A 19287-nucleotide genomic window follows, 5' to 3' on the forward strand; every position below is an offset into this window, starting at 1 on the left:
AAAAGACAACCGACAGAATGGGAGAAGATATTTGCAAATGACATATCAGATAAAGGGCTAGTATCCAAAATCTAGAAAGAACTTATCAAACTCAACAGCCAAAGAACAAATGATCCAATCAAGAAATGGGCAGAAGACATGAACAGACATTTTCCCAAAGAGGACATCCAAATGGCCAAGAAACACATGAAAAAGTGCTCAACATCACTCGGCATCAGGGAAATCCAAATCAAAACCTCAATGAGATACCACCTCACACCAGTCAGAATGGCTAAAATTAACAAGTCAGGAAACGACAGATGTTGGCAAGGATGCAGAGAAATGGGAATCCTCCCACACTGTTGGTGGGAAAGCAAGCTGGTGCAACCACTCTGGAAAACAGGGTGGAGGTTCCTCAAAAAGTTGAAAATAGAGCTACCGTATGGCCCAGCAATTGCACTACTGGGTATTTACCCCAAAGATACAAATGTAGTGATCCGAAGGAGTATATGCACCCCAATGTTGATAGCAGCAATGTCCACAATAGCCAAACTATGGAAAGAGCCTAGATGTCCATCAACAGATGCAGGGATAAAGAAGATGTGATATATATATATATATATATATATATATATATATATATATATATATATATATATATATATATATACATACACACACACACACAAACATAAATACATACACACACACACACTGGAATATTATGCAGCCATCAAAAAATGAAATCTTGCCATTTGCAATGACATGGATGGATTTAGAGGGTATTATGCTAAGCGAAATAAGTCAATCAGAGAAAGATAAGTATCATATGATCTCACTGATATAAGGAATTTGAGAAACAAGATAGAGGAAGGGAGCGAAAAAATGAAACAAGATGAAACCAGAGAGGGAGACAAATCATAAGAGACTCTTAATCTCAGGAAACAAACTGAGGGTTGCTGGAGTGGAGGGGGGTGGGAGTGGGGTGGCTGGGTGATGGACACTGGGGAGGGCATGTGCTATGGTGAGTGCTGTGAATTGTGTAAGACTGATGAATCACAGACCTGTACCCCTGAAACAAATAATACATTATATTTTAATAAAAATTTTTTTAAAAATGTATTTACTTTCCATTTTTCTTACCTATGAGATTGAATTTTCACTTATTTACTGACGATTTGCATTTCATCTTTTGTGAATAGCCTATTTGTGACTTTTGCTAATTTAGCTATTGGTGAACTGACTTCTGGAGATTATTACTGATACTATACCTCTCTTCAAAGTCATTTCAACAAATTCAACTCTTTCTGCCAACATAAATAAAATCTCAAACTTCAAAAGAAATTGTTCAAAATGGATACAATAATAACATTTCAGATATCAAAATTAATTCAATTTATAAGCATTGGGATGTTTCTGCCCAATTATTTCCAACCAGAGGTACCATAGTAATCATTAATAAACAATTATAAAATATATTATTGGATTTCATTTTGCCTCTCAAATATGTTGAAAAACAATACAGTTATTCCTAGAAGCATAGAAAGGAAAAGCATTTTCAGCTATGCCTTTCTTCTGACTAATCATTCATAGTATTGAGTGCAACTAATATTAATTACGTAAATTTTTCTTTTTCACTTCACCTCAAAATCTGGATATGCCCTTTATTCTTTTCCTCCAGGCTTTAGAAGAAGTGGATGTCCTGTCTCAGACCACCCCCTCATCCCCACCTCAACACATCCTCTATCTAGACATTTACTCCTCCTTATCTTTTGGATTTGCTCCTAAGTTCTTCCCTCTTGGTGTTTAATACTCCCTTTTCATTCAGTCCTTGGGTCTTATCTCCTAATATTCTCACATTCCATTACCCCCAAATTACTGACCCCCACACACAAATTCCTATCCAATCCCTTTCATTTTCCTCAACACAAAGCTTACTGAAACAGAACACTGCATTTATATCTACAGCTTCTATTTTTCTTTTCTCTTCTACCCATGAGGTTGAGTTCTGATCCTACCTATCCAAAAGTGTTATCTCATCTCTAAGCATGAAATAGCTCCCACACTACCCACCCTTCATATTTTTCTTCTGTTCTCCAAAACATGGCTGTCTTTCTTCAAAGCTGGTTATTATTTTGAAGACCCTTGCCCTGGCTCCTTCTGCTCTGCTCATGCTTGCCTGAATCTTAATGATCAGATCTCTCTACTCTTTTACCACTTTATTCCGTATAAAATCACCAAGTTCCATTACTTAGATGCAAGCTCTACATGAAGAGTTCCCTCATTTTATATTTTTAGCACTATCTTTTCCCTGAGCTTTTAGCTTCTGGTTACATAGAAACCTACCCAGTCCATGACTCTCAGAGCTATATTCCTTCTGCATATAGAACAGAACTCAGACTCTGCTGAGTATTCAAAATTATTTTCAGTAGAGGTATCTACATGCTTCATTAATATTCTCTCTCACTCCTTCTCTATACAGTTATTCCCACAATATACCTAGTGATCTTCTAACTTTTTTAGCTTCGTTCAAGGTCTTTTAAAGTTTTCCATAACACGACCTCTCTGAAAGATCAGATCATGATGAACCTTTTATTGCTCTAAATTCCTGGAAATGTTCTTTTGCATAGTACAAACACAATTTTTAAGTGAGTTGAATCTTAATACTGAAAATGTTGCTAAATGATCTTTCATGTCATTTGCATGACCTTGAAAGTTATAATTAAATAATCATCTGGAGCAATGAAAGAAGTCTAAAATTTAATCATTATTACTATAAAATCCATAATATCAGTGTGATTCTAGAAATAAGAAAATAAAGTCAACAAATGCAAATGTCTACACAGTTAGCTAGAAAATTCATTTACATATTTTAAGAGTCAAAGAAGAAAATTATCAAAGCACGGGAGCAATTTATGAATCTATGGGTAAAGTAAAAATTATGTAATTAATCTGCAACTTGAATGCAAATATGTAACCACCCCCAAACGGCAGTTATAGAGCAACTTCAATAAGAATTCAGTCTTCCTTAAATCTCTGTATTAGCTCCAGAAAACTGAGAGGCTACCCCAAATTATATGGGAGGTACTCCCCAAATTGATTGAAATAACATACATTTGTATAGTGGTTAAGCATCCAAAGGAAGATTTATAATTAAGTATAAAAATATTTATAAAATCAAAGCAATGCTATTCATACTTTCAGTTAATATGAATATTTTTTGTATATTTATAATATTTAAGAGAATATTGATTAGATTAATGCTTCAATACATCCCATTTAAAATATATAATTAAATTATTATTTTAAACTTGATTTTAAGTTGAAATTAAACAATCTTAACTATTAGACTATTAAATGAGTTTTACCATATTTTATGTTCATATATTAGACTTTTAAGATTTAGTGCTTTAGAGAGATTGTCAATCAGAAAATTGAAATATTTAAGAGAAATTCCATTTTTTCCATATTTACACATGATAAATCATTTGAAGTTCTAAAGAACTTAATATTAAGTTTTTGAATGGGACCAAATATTATTCAGCTACCTTTGGCAATGATTACTAGAATATGTTGCATTTTAGAAATAGAATAAACATTTTGTCCAAGCTTAAAGCTTAAGAATTGGTTTTGTTTAAACTTCAAAAATTTAAGATTTCTTAAACTGAAATTAATTTCTACTTAGTAATTTTTACTTGCAAAACCAATTTCAAAGACACACACGCAGCCTCAAATTAGTATTTCATTAATGATATGGAAACACAGGCCACTAAATATGAAAAGATTTACTTGAGGTAAAATGTGTCCGAGTCATAAGTAGAACTTAGACCTCAGGAAGTTGATGTTAGTATATAGTAAAGTGACTAATTTCCAAAAAGTCTAAGGAACATGCAGAGCAATTTTAATGAGCTACATCATTAATCAGAATAATGTGTCTAAGAGAGGTTATAGAATGAGGAATTGAAATTATATATGATTTTACAAACCTAACTTCCTAGACAAACACCTCCTAAGCTTCCATGTATTATATCTTTTCTCAGCTTGTTTCAAATAGAGTAACCTATTCTTGAGGAAAAGCAATTGTATAAAGAATTTTTTTTTCATTCAAATTGTTAGAAGACATCAAAGTTTCCTGAATCTGCAGCTTTTGTTTTGAAGATTCCTCAGTCTCTGTTTCTTGATAAAATTTAACAGGAAAGTCAAGGAGGTAGACAATAGGAATTGAAAAACTCATTGATATTAATAGAATGGAGAGCTAAAATCCTTTTCACCTCTATCAGTGCACGTTGGGCCAAAGTATTACCTCTGAATGAATAACAAAATGATGTTCTGGCTAGAGTACTAGATATATTTATGGGTTTTTGTCTTTGTATCAAGTATACAAACCTCAAGTCCTTTAGGAATGAGATAGTATAAATGAATAGATAAATGAATTTGACCAAGTATATATATAATGGACCTGAGCACTATAAGCAGACTTAAAAAGCTCTTAAACATATGGCTCAAAATATATTTGTTTACATTTTTCTCTAACATGTCATGTGAGTCTCAACATCTAATTACAGAATGGTTGCAATTATTATTCCAGCCAGCACTGTCAAAACAGTTGTCATACTGTTTCATAGAACAGTTTATACCAGCGATATTGACTACTTTAATAAACCCTATTTTATGTGATTTTGATTGAACTGACTAAATACTAATGGAAATGGTTCTTGACATTTTTCTGTTGATGATTGTTAAAACAGAGCAGTCCCAGCACTACCTAGAGGCAACTCTACATTGAAAAACTGAGGCACATGATTTACAAAAGCATCAGAGCATGCTATAATTCTAAGTAGAAATAGTAGGTTATTTCAAACCATCATATATATTATATTGCATGTATTAATAACCAGCTGTCTCTGTGATTCTGAGCAAGAATCACATTCTCTGTTTCTTTTTAAAAATTTATTTTGTTGGGCGCCTGGGTGGCTCAGTTGGTTAAGCGACTGCTTTCGGCTCAGGTCATGATCCTGGAGTCCCGGGATCGAGTCCCGCATCGGGCTCCCTGCTCGGCAGGGAGTCTGCTTCTCCCTCTGACCCTCCTCCCTCTCATGCTCTCTCTATCTCAATCTCTCTCCCAAATAAATAAATAAAATCTTTAAAAAAAAAAATTAAAAAAAAAAAATTTATTTTGTTGTCAGTATAGAAACCATCCAAGTCTGACAATTTATACATTAGGTAGTTGTGTTCTCTCAATTTTTATCCAGTTTATGTCTAGTAGCTTAGAAATTAAACAATTATAAGGTATGAAGTTATTTATTTGAAACTGTACTTCTAGAGTATCTGTATTTTAACAGATGCTCCTTTTTAAAATGTCTTTTTTACAAAGGATATACTATAATTTCTCTGTATTTTATTAATAGTGGATTTCTTTAAATTTGTTCTGTGTAATTATTCTTTACACTGACTTAATATTGCTCAGATATTGACAACAGGACCAGATATTGAGTGTAAGTGTATTTTTGGCTTATGCAAATATGAGAAACATGAACTAAATAAATTAAAACCTCACTCTGATCAATTCTCCTCAATGAAAGCACATGACGAGAACTAAAACACCAAATGTGTACAATATTAAGCCTCAAATAATTCTCCCCCAAATCTCTCTACCAACTTTTTAATTAGGTGGAAGGACATGGACATATTCATGTCTACACATTCTTCATGTCCTTAGATATCCCACATCATCATGTATAATAGATCCTCATATAGAGGTTTTAAATTTCAAACAAATCATCATTATTGCCCCACCATCCCACACCCCACCCATGATTTAAAAAACTGATATACTGACTTCTTTTCCTGAAAGCTCAAAAATACAATTTCAGAATGTTTATAATACATTCTATCTTCTGTTTTCTCAATTCTGAATATTATTGCTGAAATGTACCCCATTTTCTGTGTTTTGTTCAAGAGTAACTCAATACCACTGTAAATTAGAACTATTAAAAACATTACAATAGGGGCGCCTGGGTGGCTCAGTCGGTTAAGCGACTGCCTTCGGCTCAGGTCATGATCTTGGAGTCCCGGGATCCAGTCCCGCATTGGGCTCCCTGCTGGGCGGGGGGTCTGCCTCTCCCTCTGATCCTCCTCCTCCCTCTCACACTCTCTGTGTCTCATTCTCTCTCTCGCAAATAAATACATAAAATCTTAAAAAAAAAAAAACATTACAATAAAGATTTGGGTTTTAAAAGGGAAAAAAAATTTTTTTCAGAACCAGAGGCACCACTTGAATAAATTATTTAATATGTATTGAAAGAGCATAGAGTTTCTTCACAAAAAATGGTCGGCATGACAGAAGCATTTCACCTGAAGGGAAGCAAAACTGTCTGCAAGTACTTGAAGAGTAATTTCAAGGGGCCTCTGCTGCTATTTCCTAGACAGATAAAGCTCAGTTAAAGGAAAACGGTTTAACCTATAACATAGATTTTTTAAATGCCAGATGCAAAGATGAAAGATATATACCTGGTATAAAGGTGATGAAATTTATATTGAAAAAAATCATAACATTTCTATTCTAGAGGCTCTTAAAGGGAAAACAACCACCTGTTTTGGGAATTGAAGGTAAAACTCTCCTTACCTGCATAAAGATGAATTGGATGACACTTTATGTCAGAGTGGTTGGTCTTCTGCACCAAAGAAATGGGGTACAGAAAAAAAATTAAAGGACTAAACAAAGCTTACAGAGAACGCTAATTAATGTATGGGGATTTATGGGAATGGTGTGAGACACAGAACATTTTCATTTCAATTTAAGTTGACACTGTCAAAGAGGAGAGACCTCAGATATTACACATGACCAAATACAATGAACACCGTTTTCACTTAAACACATTCTTTATTAAATGTGTGACAAATTTTCTTACTTTAATAATTTAGATGACCTCTAACTGGTTACTCCTTCATAATTGTTCACAGCAACGGCATAACCTCCTGAGAAAATGAATGAGAATCTAGATGGCTGCATGTGTTTAAAAATATCTTGCCAATAAAATGACAAGTCCATCATGTATTTAGCTTTTAATTTCAGTTGAAATTGTTCCTTATATAATTCCACTGATCGTCATGATAATTTGAAAGGCAGACATTTCCTTGTGACAGTCCAACTCTAATATCTCATAGGACCTGCTCGGGCTAACCTACTTACTGTACATGGGATGCTTATGCTCCGTGAACTCCTTCAAGTGCTGTTTGTTGTTCACTTTGGGTGACATCCATGAAGACTTTCTTCAACAAAATGAGAGATAAATTACTCCAGCATCTTTCAGGTGAGTGGACACCCTTCTATCTGTCTACCAGAATTCTGTTTGTTTGTCTATTTGGCAATTTAGATATGCATCTAAAATATATTTGGCAATGGCTAGGTGTCAAATCTAACCTGTGAGTGATTATATACTAAAAAAGACAGAAAATATCTAGTAAAATGATCAATTTATAACATTTGAAAAATTACACTATTTCCAATATATCTATCGGGCTTAAGCACTCTTGACAGTAATCACAATTCAAGCAACTTGGATCGAAAATCTTTTTAATTATCCAGAAAAAAGTTAAAACATTACAAATATCAATCTAAAGATGCCTTTTACACAGAGCTGCAAGAATTTTTAGGTCTCTCCTCTCCTCCTGCCATCATAAAGTTGCCAATTTAACAGTTGGTGGTTTTGAATGTAATGTTGAATCTCAATTTGTGTCTGCCCACAATAAGAGTGTACCACAGGGTAGCCTGATAAAAAAATCCTTGGTGGCTCATATTCTTTCCTTTCTAACTCTTATTACATCGTTTGCTACTAATAGTCTTGGTTTCTTAGTCTATTTTTCTCTGAATTATGCTTGTATCTCATTAAGAAGCAGCTGGGAGCCTATGGTTAACAAAATGGACTATTATACCAGCAGAACAAAGTCTTGTCTCTCAAAAATGCTTGTTTTAGCTCTAGAATATGGCAAATAAATGCTACAGATATTCAGACCTTATATAAAGTTTAATATAGACTGAAGAGGCTATTTAAATCTGTTTTCTTTAATGAAGTATATCACTGATATCAAACTTAACACCAACTGTAAATTCTACTTACTGCTTTTTTAGCTTCTCAACAAATATTTCCTTTCCAAGAAGCACATAGACTTAACTCTAAGCCAAGAGAAACAACAAGCAAAAGCATACATGTAAAATGAAGAGGATTAGGAACAATATCAGAGGAAACAAAAATACATTCACTAGAGATGTTCAAGAGGAGAGACTGATGTTAAGTTGTTGATGGTAACAACACTCTAAGCTCTTCTCATTCTATGTGCAGTTAATTAGACCAAAGGAGTATGACAGGCCATAAATACCGAGAAAAGCTAAAGCCCTCTTTTCTTTTTTTAAGAAATATCAAAAAGCCAGTCAAAGGATGGTGAGAATAGAGAGAAAAGATCATCATTGTTTCAATCAAGAAGTTATTATGAGAAAAAAACTGTTCTGAAAAAAATATTAATTGCATATAAAATAACTATATTTCTCATGTATGTGGATTACATAGCCTGCTACTCTGGTTTCTTTTCTTCTTTTTAGTTGCTCTGTTTTATTCATGAGACCAGGCCTTGTCTTCCCAATTAGACTGTAAGTTTGTTGAGGGATGGCAGAACCAATTATAGATTTGAGCTTACTTTCATTTGTCCCAAGGTGTAGTAAAGGAGATGCTTAAGTAATATTTTTGAATGAAAAAATATTCTGCATATTATGTAGTAAATCTTTTTAAAATTGGCTGTTCTGTGTACAGGCCAAGTAACAACTACCAGGTAAGCCAGCTTCTACAAATCCCTGAACAAGAGGGATTAGATTAGATTAATTTATACTAGCATGTCCTGGTCTATATTTTTCTTTTTTTTTAGTTTCTATTAAAGTTCCAGTTAGTTAACATACAGAGTAATATTCATTTCAGGTGTAGAATTTAGTGATTCAACACTTTAATAGAACACCCAGTGCTCATCACAAGTGCCCTCCTTAATCCCCATCATCCATTTAACCCCCGCACCCACCTCCCCTCTGGTAACCATCAGTTTGTTCTCTATAGTTAAGAGTCTGTTTCTTGGTTTCTGTTCTATACTTCCATAACTAGTTTTTTCAAAACATACCATTGTCAAAAATCATATTTAAAAATTATTTCCAATTATTTGCTGCAAAAGCAAAGAGCTCTGAACAAACCCAGTATTTATAACTGCTATAAATTTGCTCAGGAAAGAATGGCATGTCTTTTCCCATCACTGCCAAGACAACCCTTGTATACCCTTATAACCTCATGTCCTAAACAAAGCACAGAGATGCTCCAACAAGTGGCTGGGTTGTAAGAGCACCAGCATTTTTCATAAGAGGTGCTATTTCTAGATCGCCAACCAATTACCACAAATAGTAACTTACATGGCATAAGTGAGGTTTCTAAATAATAAATTATTTTATATATTGCTTGCTTCATGGAAATTCATTCTGCTGAATATTTATAATCTTCCTGACCTAAAAATATCATAATTTATACGTCAGATGATAGCATTCACAAAGTTAGCCTCCTTCCTCTCACTCTCTTCCATTAGATTATAAATAAAAATATAAGGGAAAAGAAACCAAAAATCAGGAATCTCAACACTAATCCTTAGCAAGATTATTTCAAACAGATGTTTTTTTTCTAATTTTTCTCTTTCTCTTGAAATGCAGTATCAGATCTGAAAGGCCTTGCTTTTCTGCCCTTTCCTGCCTAAATTCCTCTAAAATATCTCATATTTTTCTATTTTCCCATCATCAACACATATATGTTCTATCAGAACTCATTTCTATAGTTTTGTGCTTAAGGCAGTAGGCAGTACCATATCCCCAGTGATACATACAATAATGCAAAGTGTTAATCATGGGGGCAGAACCCAGGGCATTGCAAATTTGGCATTTCCAAAAAGGTCCAGATGCAGTGTGTAGACATTCTCTCTTCACTCATTAGCATTCCATCATCATAGCTCGTGAATGAACAGCTAGTTTTCCAAAACTCACTTCATAAAAAAGGCAAATTTTCTCAGACACAGCAATTAAGTGAGACTACATTTGCACATAAACCTAATGTACTAATTGGCATGTTCATTTGGATCTCCAAATAGCATCTACACCTGTTTCTCAGTGTGTGAAACAAATAATTACCTCTGCCTCTAACTCATTTTAATGAATTTGATGAGAAGACAACTCAAAGTAATTCATTTTCTTTGGCAAGTTCTAGATTATCAAAGCACTGACTTTCATTAAACACATCAGGTGTTTGATTTTTAAAAAGGTCTTCAATGTAACTAAAATTTCACTGCCTTCTAAATGAGGGAGGAGGAAATGGATAGAGGAGCAACAGAAAGAAGGAGATAGTATTTCACATAAAGAGAGGACTTCCAAAACCATGTCAAAAAGCTTTCTGAGAAAATGGATGTGAATTTACTGCCTGAATGAGTCTGACCCCATCCATCACCTTCCAATGAATGATAGATCGTCCAATACAATATGTTTGCTCTTTCTATGTCCCTATATTTGACACTTTAAGGAGACAGAAAAACAATGAAACCCTTCAAAGACTAACCTTTTACTACAGCAATTGCTTCTGAAATATATGTGAGTGACAGAAAAAAAGCTTAGAAGACTATTTCTGAAAAATATGTGGCATTTTAGAAGGAAACAAGATCACGAGGTATTTCACTTCAGATAAATTCTAAATCATTGCTACATCTATACAACACACTGAATTAAATAACACAAATTACATCATAAAATTTGTTTACAGCATAATACTCTCCAGAGAAAGACATGTATCATATGATCTCATTGATATGAGGAATTCTTAATCTCAGGAAACAAACTGAGGGTTGCTGGAGTGGTGGGGAGTAGGAGGGATGGGGTGGCTGGGTGATAGACATTGCGGAGGATATGTGCTATGGTGAGTGCTGTGAATTGTGTCAGACTGTTGAATCATAGATCTGTACCTCTGAAACAAATAATACATTATATGTTAAAAAAAAAAAAAAGAAGAAGAAGATAGCAGGAAGGGAAAAATGAAGGGGGGGAAATCGGAGGGGGAGACAAACCATGAGAGACTATGGACTCTGAGAAACAAACTGAGGGTTCTAGAGGGGAGGGGGGGTGGGAGGATGGGTTAGCCTAGTGATCGGTATTAAAGAGGGCACGTACTGAATGGAGCACTGGGTGTTATATGGAAAACAATGAATCAATGGAACACTACATCAAAAACTAATGATGTAATATATGGTGATTAACATAACATAATAAAATACAATAAAATAAATTTAAAAAAATAAAAATAAATAAAATTTGTTTACAGGAGGCATCCATTAAAAATGGCCTATGGGAAATTACTCTTTATTTTATGGTATCAGTGAGATGGCCAAATAAATATCAATGAAATTATATAAAATCACTGGGGTTGGCATAAAAATTTTTTTGATACAATGGTGGCTTTATAAATATACTTAGTACTATTAGAATTTGGCCTTTAATACTTTTAACTCTGCAGTTGAGCTTCTATAATAACAGATGCTTCCAATGGTACTTTTCTTAGTATTTGAATTTCCTTCATATTTTATGCTGTGCTTTATGCATGTCTTGCTCATTTTTTTCTTTTTTTTTTTTTAAATGAAGTACCTGAGGACTCCCATATGGTAGTAAAATACAAGTAGAATGTCATATCGTATTACTCTTTGCTGAAGATTGAACAGATTCCAACAGAAATGCAGTGTAAAATTGTATTTAAAAATCCAATGCTTAAAATCACCGTCTTAGTTTGAATTCCCCTGTTGGGAAAACCTGACACAAGGACTGAGATGGAGATGATTTATTTGGGAAATAATCTCAGGAAGTTAGATTGAAAGAGTGGAGAAAGTGAGACAGAAAAGCAAGAAAACTGAAGTGTATTTCATTAAGCTGGTTACCTCTGTGGACAGCTGGGTCTTAATCCCCCACAGGCCCTCTGAGGAATCATGTAGAAGTTGTCTCAGAAACATCCCTCTGGGGCGCCTGGGTGGCTCAGTTGGTTAAGCGACTGCCATCGGCTCAGGTCATGATCCTGGAGTCCCTGGATCGAGTCCCACATCGGGCTCCCTGCTCGGCAGGGAGTCTGCTTCTCCCTCTGACCCTCCCCCCTCTCATGTGCTCTCTCTCATTCTCTCTCTCTCAAATAAATAAATAAAATCTTTAAAAAAAAAAAAAAAAGAAACATCCCTCTGAATGAGAGCGGACTGGGGCCTTTATGTACTAGACTACTCTCATCCATTAGGTGAGGGCTATTCCAGGGGGTGTTATAACCCCCACAAACTCACCCAAGCTGAGAAAATCCCCGTGGTTTCAGGGACAACTCTGAGACAGTAAAGCATGAGTGTCTGAAGTGCACTATTGGACGACTGCACCCAGCTACATACAGGCTGAAATCAGAGGTGGCCAAGGGATGCGATGCAGAGCTCAAAGGGCATCTGCTACAACCATTAAACCCCTTGTGCCTCCTTTTATGTGTATTTAAGAGGCACTAGCAAAGAGATATGGGATAAAGATGTAATGAGCTTTGAAATCAGACCTGTATTTGAAAGCAGTGCCTACCTGATTAGATGATCAGCACTGGGAAATTTCATGACTCTGCCTACAGGATGATAGTAGCTATCTTCTCAGGCTATGGTCGGGATTAAATGAATTAAGGTATAAGAAACATCTGACATATTGCAAGTGTCTGTGAGTGTCAGTTACTATTAGCTTGTGCCACCTATAGTGATAACATCACCCTCATCTCATATGATTTTTATTCCCTGAAGCTATTATGGACATTTTCTGATGTCAGGATGTTTTCTTTGCTCAGCTCCGTCATTTTGTGTGTGTAGATGCACACACTATGCTAGAAAAGGTACATTGCATCACAGCTTGCTTGTTACCACTATGCTAGAAAAAGTACATTCCATCACAGCTTGCTTGTTACCAAACTATAAGGCTTGTTAAGTTTCAGTATAACTATTAAATACTCAGAAAAGATTTCCTTAACTCACTAGACTAGGTTAGCCTTCCTTTGTAACTCTTCAGGTATTTGTTACTAATTATATGTAGTTATGCTAAACTGTAAGCTCTATGATGAAGAGAAATGTCCATCTTGTTTTCCAGGGCTATCAATTAATATATTTTGAATTGCACTAATATATCTTAATCACATACTAGGGGAAGTCAATAAAGTTTTTACCCCTCACTTTTATCTGAATGCAGAGATCATGTTAAATCTTGACTGCTAAGAACACATAATATTATACACACTGGCAATACAAACTTTGTATTTTGGCAACGATCTTTGTTGCCAAAAATAGATTTAAGTGCGATTTTTACTTTGACTCTAGAGCACACAGTTGAAAGTAAGCCTGGGGTGATCCTTATTATTCTTCTACAAGCATGTCTACCTTATCACAGAGCCACCACCCTCCTCTAGTGAGTGAGAAAAAGCAGTCACATGCCCAAATATAGGTGAGGAAGGGATACTGAGTGTAAATTTCTGACCTCAGTTCTCTGGAATGATCTGTTGCCAACACCCCCAGATGAACCAGAACATATGGGACACACCCCCCTGGATCCTGTTCTTTTCTGCTTAGATGATGGAATGGGTACAACTACAGATTGCTTTACTCAGGGGCTCATTTTCAGAAAAGAAAAAAAATCATATGTCTTAATCTTTCATCTAAACTTCCTGAGGAGTCCCTAAAGCCAGACTTTTTTTGCATTAATTTCTACATGGAAACAAAAGAGCAAACTCTAATGTTGTCCTCCCCCTAGGTCCCTCTTCTCCTATCATTCAAATCACATTAGGGGTGCCTGGGTGCTTCAGTCAGTTAAGCATCTGCCTTCGGCTCAGGTCATTATCCCAGGATCCTGGGAATGAGTCCATGTCAGGCTCGCTGCTCAGTGGGGAGTCTGCTTCTCCCTCTCCCCACCCCCTGCTCATGCTCTCTCTCTCATATAAATAAATAAAATCTTTTTAAAAAAAATCACATTAACTTTTGCTCATGTTGTTCTCTTTAGTATTTTTTCTAGATTTTCTGACTTGGTTTCCAGTCCTAACTTGGGTTCATCTCTTCATTCAATTGCTGGTATTTATCAAATATTAAGTATGGTTTGATTCCATTTTCAGTCCTGAACCCTTTCCTGAATTGCATCACAGCATCTGACAGTTCTAGCTTTCTTTACACCTGGACTCATTTGAGCACTCACCTTGCTGACGTTGGATTTTTCTTTTATGTTCCCTACCAGCTCTTAAAAATGATAACCTCAGCTTAAACCTTTCACTCTCTATTGATCTATAACTGGTAAAATTCCTGGCATATTCCTGTCAGGATCCACCCCTGTCAAAACCATGTCTGACTTCTCTTATGTAGATTTATCAAAAGGGCACTTGACGTGAAATTCCAGTGACTGGGAGGTCAGCATTACTAATCCTCTCCCAATTACATCCATGCAATTATCTTTATTTGCTGCTCATATGGGTTGGATAAGTGTTCACTACATAGAATTATAGTGGCATTGAAGGGAAGCATCCTGGTGGGTGTCCAATAAATGCTTTGCTGATTAAACTTTGAGACTGCCATTTTGCTCCAGGGATTAGCATGAAACAAACTATTTTGTATATAATGGGTACTCAATAAATATTTGTTGAATTAAACCAAGTGTTTTCTACATGTTCAGCTTTAGACAAGTCTAAAGTACAATACATGGTGGCATCATTTGGCATTTGACTTGGAGCCAGCCCTTCTGTAGCCTGTAACTTTTATGTAGGCTATAATCACACTCACTCTATTTTGGAATTTGGACAATCACAAGGTTGGAGATGACTCTGAAATCAACCAGCTTCTCACACAGCTGCTGTACCGTCTTGTGCAGTATTCAGACACAAAGAATATTCCAGATACAGAGAATATTTCATAGGGAGAAAAAACAGCCTCTGCCAAACAATGTAATGAGAATGCGGATAGTCCCAAACAGGATTAACAGAAAAATGTTTCATATTTGCCAAATATTTTTATCACAGTGGCTGAAAATACCTACAATCATTGGCAAAGTGACTGCAGTAGTTTCAAACCACTGGAATCCATAGCGGAACTACTCTGGTATAAAGTAGCTTCTCAGAATAACTCACCTTGGGCGCCTGGGTGGCTCAGTTGGTTAAGCAACTGCCTTCGGCTCATGTCATGATCCTGGAGTCCCGGGATCGAGTCCCGCATCAGGCTCCCTGCTCGGCAGGGAGCCTGCTTCTCCCTCTGACCCTCCCCCCTCTCATGTGCTCTCTCTCTCTCATTCTCTCTGTCTCAAATAAATAAATAAAATCTTAAAAAAAAAAAAAGAATAACTCACCTTAAGGTAGCACTTGACAATCCTGTGAACAAGCAGCTGATATGTCTTCCTAAAGGGAAATAAATGTTGAATGTACCAATGAAATTCATGACTCAGGAATAGGTATGAATGTTAAGGCTTTGTGCCATAAAATGATGGTTCTTGCTGGTTTATTGTCATAACATGTGGTGTCAACCCATGAAGAACATTATCTAAAGCCAGGGTCTTTGTCATTGACACCGTTTCCCCAGAACCATATGTCCCATCAAGATTTGCTCTTTGTGGAGCCACCCCTAAAAAATATTTAGACGTAAAGGTGCCAAAGAAAAAATAAGCAAAAATAAGAAAATTCTGTAAACAAAACCTTTTAGAGAATGTGGGCTTCTGTATCTACTCCTTGGTGAATCACAACACATATTAAAGGCTGGGGGAAGTCCTGTAATAAGGAAATAATTTTAGCTTTATTTCACCTAATAGGTCCTTCGTTTCTTTTTACATAACCTTATCAATACCCTATGAACAAAATTTTCTTTATACACTTGGAGAGATGCTTCTCTGGAATGCAATCCACAAATGAAGAGGATCTCTAGAACGTTTCGTTATTCTCCCCTTTTGACATGAAAAATACTAAAAGGCCTTTTATGCCCAAGACTGCCTTTATTACATACTTCAGGATTTGTAAACATCTGGTTTAATTGAGTAATCCATTATGGACTCCTCTCTGATTGTAACTTTTGTAGCAACTAAAGTGCTACTTTCTTGCTGAGCATAAACTCCCAAGGATTCTCTGACTTGGATTTTCCAATTAAAGATTCTGTCCTGTCAAGTCTTTTTTATCTGGAGTTCTCCCTCAAGGAAAGAACAACCTTTACTTCTATGCCTCAGAATAAAATTTATTACTGGCATTTAGCCAATATATTCACTTAGTTTCACAGTTATCTTAATGAATATTATTCAAATTCTTACCAGTTATAGTCAATAGACTATACACTCAGAATATGAAAATGATCATAACACAGACCCTGACCTAAGAGAATTCATATTGTAAAGAGTAAAGAAGAATGCTAAACAACTAAGTACAATTCCATCAGGATTATGATATTTTATAGGTCATTGCAAAATACTATGGTAACACATTAATATTATTAATTCCAGTTTAAAGGACTTGGGCACAGTCCAAGAGGTTGATAAACAAAAAATGACTATGTATTCCCCAGGTCAAAAATTCATTCCTTTTTGATGAATATTCATTTATAAATATTTATTGAACACCTACCTTATGCCAGGCATCCTTCTAGGCATTGGGGGGAGGGGCACAATAAACAAGAGATATCTGCCTCATGGAGCTTATTTTCTAGTAGTAAATATAGATTATACATGAAAAAATAAAAATAAAGCACATACTCATTTAGAAAATGATAATTACTAAAAATTAAGGCAAGAAAAGTAATCTGAAGAATCTGTGGCGGAATACAAGGGGGAAATTATAGTAGAAAAGGCAAGAGAAATCCTCACTAAGGTAACTTTTGCATAAAGTCCTGAAGGAAGTGAGGAAACAGCCCTGGGAATATCTGAACATGGTCACTCCAGGCAGTAGGAACTGTGAGGGCTGAGACTACAAGCTGTATGACTTCCTAGCATGTCTGAGGAAGTGAAGAGACCAGCATAGCTGCAGCAGCAAAGAAGAGGAAGAGAGTAAAGGGAAATGAGGTCAAGAACTAAGAAGGCCTTTTGGTGACAATAATGACTTTTTTACTCTTACTTAAGAAGACGTTCCACGCAGGGGTGCTAAGCAGAGAAGTGCCATGATCTGACTTACACATAACCAAATGTTAAATATAGCACTTGAATCACCATATTGGGAGTAGACTGAAAGACAGTAAGAGTAAAATAAGAGAGATGAATTAGGGGGTTATTAAAATAATATAAATGAAAGTTGATGGCAGCTCGGTTCACAATGATACAGTGGAATGGGAAGAAACATTTGGAGTCTTGAGTATATTTTGAAGGATTTACTTATAAATATAGAAACTGAATGAAAGAGATAAGTCAAAATTACTTCAAGTTCTTTGAACTGAGTTACTTGAAAAATGGAGCTGCCATCAACTGAGTTACAGAAGGCCTAGGATGGACGAGTTTTCTTAGAAGAGGGAATTTTTCTTGAAGTGTTATGGTCCCTTATTTGCCTGCACCCCTTCCAAGACCTGGGGGAGGTCCTAAAAATATGTTCACATGTTCAAATGTTTCTGTGAAATTTGCTGATTTAAAATATTTTAACTAAGATCAGCTGACTACTATTTCTCTTTACCTTGTCTTCCCCTCCATCATAATTCTCCTCCTACTTGATGGCACTGGAACGCCTGCGGGTACTTTTGGGATCCAACTTAAGATCATTTAAATTGAGAATATGATTAGGTTGAGTCTAATGGCATATATATGTATATATATATTTATATATATGTATAGTTATTGCTAGCCACTCTACTATATGCCAACTACTGATGTGATGATTCACCTGGCATCGTGACATAAAGGTGAGAACTGGGGAGTGCAAATGAATATACTCTATAGCATCTAGGAATAAATCTATGGATAAGAGAGGATAAAAAGGATTGAAATGTACTGAACCAGAATTTAGTCGTGGAAAATTCTTCTACTAATCATACATATAAGACTGTTGGTGCAAGATTCTACATTTATTGTCAGCTAGTCAAAACAGAAGTTTTCTTCTACCTACACTCAATAATGCAGTTTATACAATTATGATCACAATAAATATTTTGTGAGAATCATACAAAATAAAATTTATCAGAATTTCTGTATCTGTAGAAGTACTACAAAGAGGGAGTATTCTATGTGTGAGGTCACATATTTGATGCATTACAGTATATGAGGTCATATCTTAGTATATCTGTTGCATCTTATTCTTATGAAAACTGCATTTCCTTGAAATTATTTACAAAAATGCCACCTCGAAACTGAAATGGCCTAAAAAATATATACTCCAATGATAAACCTCCTGTATAAATATATTCATCACTAAATCAATGGATGTTATATTGAATAGACTCTGGTATATTTTTTATAATCAAATTCATGAAGAGACGTGAAGTCATATTAACATATGGGAAATATATTTATTTCTCAGTTGACACAAAATAGTGACACTAACCCAAAAAAATCCCCATAATCTATAGCTATAGTGAATCAATGACAAGCTGATTAATGACCATGAACAATTCAAATAGTACTTGAGACTGGAAAATACAAGGGAAAACTCTATGTGCCCTGAAATCTTACAATAAGAAAACACTCAAAAAAGCTTTTGCCAACTTATAATAATTCTAAAACTCTACATGACATTTCCAATTACAAGTTGTGAGACATAAACATTTCTAACATATGAAAATAAGAACAAAAAACAATCATTGAGGACGCCTGGGTGGCTCAGTTGGTTAAGCGACCGCCTTCGGCTGGGGTCATGATCCTGGAGTCCCGGGATCGAGTCCCATATCGGGCTCCCTGCTCAGTGGGGAGTCTGCTTCTCCCTCTCCCGCTGTCCCCTCTTGTGCTCTCTCACTCTCTCTCTCAAATAAATAAATAAAATCTTTAAAAAAAAATCATTGATGTTAGAGGAATAACCAAATTATCTTTTTCTTCTCTCCAATATAATTGATATCATAAAATTATTGGAATATGATGGGATAATTGCAGGGTAGGTTACCAAGTTGTGGGGGAGAAAAGTATTACAGGGGTTTTTTAGGCAGTTTATTAACAAAAATAGCATGTTAATTTTCTGGATTTTTAGAAGTTTAAGGTATTTGTCAGTTTTTAAAATTTGTAATCTATTAATATTTCTTTTCTCGTTCATCTATCATGAGGATTATGACAGAAAACGT

The 19287-nt window shown here is 35.4% G+C and overlaps 1 long non-coding RNA gene across 1 annotated transcript in view; it reads right to left on the bottom strand.

The window, feature by feature from the left end:
• Positions 1-19287, bottom strand: part of LOC118002648 — a 207203-nt gene that overhangs the window by 23840 nt on the left and 164076 nt on the right. The window contains exons 4-6 of the long non-coding RNA XR_004677079.1: positions 15410-15458; positions 7172-7251; positions 6605-6653 (exon numbers count right to left, since the gene is read on the bottom strand). This is a non-coding gene — a long non-coding RNA (uncharacterized LOC118002648). The remainder of the gene's footprint in view (positions 1-6604; positions 6654-7171; positions 7252-15409; positions 15459-19287) is intronic.

This window comes from Mirounga leonina, unplaced genomic scaffold (genome assembly GCF_011800145.1).
Source record: "Mirounga leonina isolate KUSES-001 unplaced genomic scaffold, KU_Mleo_1.0 Mir_82, whole genome shotgun sequence".
Lineage (NCBI taxonomy): Eukaryota > Metazoa > Chordata > Mammalia > Carnivora > Phocidae > Mirounga > Mirounga leonina.